The following is a 6000-nucleotide window of genomic DNA, read 5'->3' as shown; positions in this document are numbered from 1 at the left end:
AATCACATTTTTCACCCTACAAATCAAATGGTTGCCTCCTCTCCTGACTGACTTACACTAGCTAAAAACATATAAACATATTCATATGACTATTTGATATCATTTATTTTGTGTGACAACTCTTCACCAATGACCTGAGTGATTAGGGGGGGGGGGGGGGGGGGGGTAGTCCAAATAATTATGACGTCTTGAAAGGCTATTATATTTTTTTTCTTTGACGCCTAACATCGACGTAGAAAAAAATATAATAGCCTTTCAAGACGTCATAATTATTTGGAGGGGGGGGGGGGGTTCAGATGGGGGATGGTTGCCTCAGTCATGTTTCTGTAATCAACAAAAATTTTCACACAAAAAGGGGGGCAGGGATTTCTCCTTAATAAGAAATCTCTTATTTTCAGCATAAGCTCATATAAATTTGCCTTTTGAAGAACTGAAATTAATATGAGACGGCTAATGATTTTTCAGATGCTTTACATTAAAATACACCCATGTGACATACACAATTATATATAACGTTAGATCCAAATTTAAAAAGCTATTTTTTTTCAATTTATTCAAATAATGTAGGATCAAAACTTGATACTTGTATGTAGTTGAAATTGTTAGCTTTAAACATTAAAAATGAACACCCAAAATTTAAACATAAGAGTGACCATGTAGTCTTTATTAATGTATGCTATTGTTATGAAACTAGGTCATTGTAGGTAAACTGGCATCTATTCCCTAAAATCTTTGTTCCCAGTCACCCCAAGTTTGATTTAAATTAGTCAAGTATATCTACTCTATTAGCATGATTAGGTCTCTAGTTTGGATAGTTAATAACTTGCAAATTAAAATCATACTACTCCCAAATTTATATTTCTTTAAATATTATGGATGAAATAGCAAGTAAGAGATGAAATTAAATTGGATGAAATGTGGCATTTATTTTTGTTAAAGTAGTATGTCTGATGTTGTCAAACTTAATTATAGACCCTTAAGGGGTGGATCCAGTCATTTTAAAAAGGGGTGGGGTGGGATTCTAACCCAGGACAAAAGGGGAAAGGGGGGGGGGTCCAATTACATGTCCCTATTCAAATGCATTGATAATCCAAAAAAAGGGGGGTTCCAATCGCTTGAACCCCCCTCTGGATCTGTGCCTGCTCTTTAAAAATAAAATGATTCTTATTTTGAGTTAAAGCTTATAGATTTTTCTATAATGCTTCTCAGGGGCGGATCCAGCCATTTTCAAAGGGGGGTCCCAACCATGAGTAAAGAGGGGTTCCAACTATATCTCCCATTCAAATGCATTGGTCGGTAAAAGAAAAGGATTCCAACCCTTGAATCTATGGTCAGGTTGTTGTCTCTTTGACACATTCCCTTTTTCCATTTTCAATTTTATCATGTAGTCGTCGTTGTCCCAGGACATTTAGTTTCCGCTTAATTACTTTAGTACAAGTTAATAGAAATCTGTGAAATTCAAACACAAGGTTTGTGACCAGAGTTTTTGTTCAGAGTTTAGGAATAACATGAATTAGGGGCCAAAAGGGGCCAATATTAAACTTTGTTTGATTTTATATAAAATTGAATTATTGGAGTTCTTTGATATGCCAAATCTAACTGTGTATTAAGATTCCTAGTTTTTTTGGTCCTGTTTAAATTGATCTACCTTAAGGTCCAAAGGGTCCAAAATTAAACTTATTTTGATTTTAACAATATTTAAATTCTTGGTGTTCTGATTAATATGCTGAATCTGAATATTTACTTAGATTTTTTTATTATGGGCCCAAATTTCAAGTTGGCCCAAATCGTGGTCCAAAATTTTACTTTGTTTGATTTCAACAAAAATTGATTATATTGGGCTCTTTGATATGCTGAATCTAACCATTCGTTAAGATTTTTTATATTTTGTCCCATTATCAAATTGGTCCACATTGAGTTCTAAAGGGTCCAAAATTTAACTTTATTTGATTTCATCAAAAAATGAATTATTGGGTTTCTTTGATCATGTTGATATGCTGCATCTAACCATGTATTGAGATTTTGAATATTGGACCATTTTGGAGGTTAATTGTCAATTTAAATTTTTTTAAGTACTTGGACCACATTCATTCTGTGTCAGAAACCTATGCTGCATCAACTATTGAATCACAATAAAAATTTAAAATTCAGAGTTGTATCGAGCTTGAATGTTGTGTCCATACTTGCCCAAACTGTTCTGGGTTCAAGTTCAACCTGTACGTTTGTATCAAGCTGAGCCATGCATAGCATTTTTATTGGTTATTTATATATTGATTTGAAATTTTGACGAGTGAGACACATACTGATTATACTGCTAACAATATTTCAGAGTTTAACGTAGTAGTCAAGCCAAACATATTATAGAAGAATAGTTGAATCATGTCTTTTTTGTCAAATGAAAAATTAGTACGAACACAAAGAAAAAGTATGGGAATGTTTGTTTTTAAACTATTGACCAGGGTGAAAGTCTGCGAAAGTCATGTCTGGCAAAAAGTTTGTGAAATGAAAAAGCACAAATATTCCATTCTTTTTAAATATAACTGCATATAAAGAAAAACACAAACTGATGTTTAATAATAGTTTTTACCCTTTTTATGTTTTATAGGACAAGAAATATAGAAAATAATGAAAAATATAAACAGTTACAATACAAATGAGCGCAAAACAAGATAAACAGAATACAACAAGGCCTAAATGGTAAGACCACTTCTATATACTGTAAATTCAGATTTTTCAGGGAATGGACAACTTATTGTGATTACAAAAAAAAACTGCATAAAGATATATATCATGTATATCATAACATGATATATATATATATATGTTTCTGTTATCAAAATATGATTTCTTATTTTTGCGGTACTCACCCAGTCACATTATTCTCATTACTAAAAAGTTTGGATAATTTCTGAATTCCAGTAATAAAAGAAATTGCCTTTGAATGATGAATCATATAAAAATAAGAAAATGTGGTATGGTAAATGAGTGACTTATCCACCAGAGTTCAATAAAGCGGATGCAAGAAATTAAAGGTCAATCATGGGCCTGCCTTTAATAATGAGAAAACACTTCCTTTATAGGTCATTCATTAAAGATCCCAACATATAAAGATTTAAACAATCCAATTTATTTCAACATGTTCTGTTCAAAGGCAATAACAATTAATAAAAAAAAATCATGCCTAATATAAAATATTGTTTGTTTCTCCAATCTAGACCGACCCTGCAAAAATGGTCCTACTCATAAAATTTTATTGTCAAAACTAAGCCAAATATTATTATATTCATTTCTGATTTTTTGGGCTTACCGGATCATCAGATAATATTCAGGCTTTTGGGAAAAATAAAATTACCTACCTACCTACCTACCCACACCTGGCTTGTCAGAATAGGGATTAGGGAAACAAACAATATATTAATTTAGGCCTCATGTCTGTGAGCACTCAACCTGACCATAATATAGGACAGTGGTTCAAATATTAACACAACATATGAACATTCTATAACAACTATTGCAAGTGGCTCAACTTTAAATATCCCTGCAAGGCACTAAACAAAGAATATTAAATCTTTTACACAAAGCACTGAAATAAGAGAACTCATAAGCATGACAAGTAAGAATATCAAATGAAAGTTTCTCAAAATGTTCATTAAAACGATATAAAATAAGCTTATTTAGGTTATATTGCTGTTTTTTTCTCAATTTATAACATTTTTTTTTAATTTTGTGTATTTATAGGTCAGATATCTTGGTTTTTATGATCATCAACAGGTCCTGCAGGTCTATACTGAAGAGGAATTTTAATTGTTAATACTTTTCTACATAATGTGCTAATTGGATTACTAATGTGAAATGAACTCAACTGTGTGTTTTTCTGGAAAAAGAAATAGAAAAAAATCCTACAAAATTGCTATAAACAAAATGGAGTACTATCAAAGAACACAATTGTGTAAAATGTAACAACCTACAATCATATTCACTGATGGATTATGGAGAAATTAAGAAAAATGATAGTGTCTTTGTCATGTTTGTTGTCGAAATAAACACCTGCTTTATCCATTCATGTACATGGCTCCATCATATCAAATATACAAAGAAGATGTTTGAAGAACATGTTGCAAAAAAATTATTCAACAAATTGAAGGGAGATGTCTTGTGGATTGAATTATTTATGCACTGAACTGTTATGTAGGGGGTTGAATACACAGCAGCTGTAACAGGAGACAAGTTAATTTGACATGAAAAGTGTTTATTTTATTTAATATTCAAATATGAGCACAATATTAATAACATCACAAATGGTATGCTATTCATAGCGTTTTGCTTATTATTGTATGGTCTTAAACATGCTAAACATTTAGCCTTTTGTTTTTGTATGTTAAATACTCACCATGAAAATTTGTATTACAGTATTAAAGTTTTAATTATCTTTTGTATCAATAATTCAGTCTAGCAGAAAATATATTAATACTGTTTGTACTGTTATGAGATTTCCATAGAGGAAAAACATTTCCTTAAGGGAAATTTGATGTTCAGAAATTTCCCTAGAGGAAATTTGAAATACAATGATTTCCTCAGAGGACATTTGTTGTCTTGAATTTTCCTCCAAGGAAAAGTGTTTGTCAAAAATTTCCTCACAGGAAAAAGTATTTCCTCCAAGGAAAATTTGAAGCTACAAATTTCCTCACAGGAAAAAGTATTTCCTCAAAGGAAAAAGAATTTCCTCTAAGGAAAAAGAATTTCCTCTAAGGAAAAAGAATTTCCTCAAAGGAAATAATTAGGCAGCAAATTCCCTAAGGGAAATCTTTTTCCCTTGAGGAAAAAACAATTTTCCTTGAGGAAAAATCTTTTTCCTTCAGGGAAATTTGATTTCCCTTGAGGAAAAGTACTTTTCCTCTGAGGAAATTGTTGAAAAAAGGGGCATAACTTTTTCAACAGTGGTGCTAGAGCCAAAATTTTTTAGGACAAATATCAGGGAACCAATACCAACCAAGTTATCAACTTTGTTTTGACTTAACTCCAAAAATTAAGGTGACAACTTTTGCACTCAGCGGAATTGCAAACTTGTCCCGGAGACTGTTCATAGTTGTCAATAAAATGGAATTTGATGCGACTCTCATACAAGAGAGAGGTTTAGCAAGCTATAAATTTAGTTTCAATCCACCGTTTTCTTCGTAAGAAAATGCCTGCACTAAGTCAGGAATATGACAGTTGTTGTTCATTCGTTTAATGTGCTTGACCTTTTGACTTTTAAGTTTTGAATTTTCCTCAAAGTGATTTTACTTTTTTTCATATAGAACTTCAGAAACTTTCATCGAATCTATTATTCAACATGAAGATCAAGCATTTTAATGAATTTAATAGAAATAGTTACTATTATGAAAAGTGAGGAGATAAAGCAACACACGGGAGAGTAACTGTTTGTGACAGTCTTAAAGTAAAACGTAAAGATACATAGCGAGTTCAAAACGAAGAAACCATAGGAACTAAGCGGAAACGGCATGCCAGTTCAAGTAAATTTTCCGATTTGAATGATCTTCTGTTTCGTTGGTTTGCGTGCGATCGTGAATAAGAAATTCCTTTTGAGTGGATATATTCACTTCCAAACGCTTAAGAGTTTGCACAGGAGCTAGATATACTTGTCTTGAATTTAACAGATAAAGGTAATATTAATTCATAAAGACAATTAAAACAATACAGTTTTATACTATAATACGTTATTTATATGTGTTATAGTATTCGTTCCTTTTTGTTAATTTGTTGATGCGTGCCCATGTATGCATGGATCAGCGGTTCTAAAGAAAAAATTAAAAAAATACCTTTTAATAGATTTTATGCAATACATCACATGTCAATTACAACTATATGGGGGAAAATAATGTATCATCTTTAAACGAAAAAAGTGCAGGTCTCAATGTTCTTTGTGGGTCCTAGACATTTAACATGTACATACCCCATTGACATTAACGCCTTTTTTTCTTCGGATTAATCTGATTGACC

This window comes from Mytilus trossulus, chromosome 7 (genome assembly GCF_036588685.1).
Source record: "Mytilus trossulus isolate FHL-02 chromosome 7, PNRI_Mtr1.1.1.hap1, whole genome shotgun sequence".
NCBI classification, from domain to species: Eukaryota; Metazoa; Mollusca; class Bivalvia; order Mytilida; family Mytilidae; genus Mytilus; species Mytilus trossulus.
The sequence above is the reverse complement of the archived record's forward strand: the minus strand, read 5'-3'. Positions refer to the sequence as shown.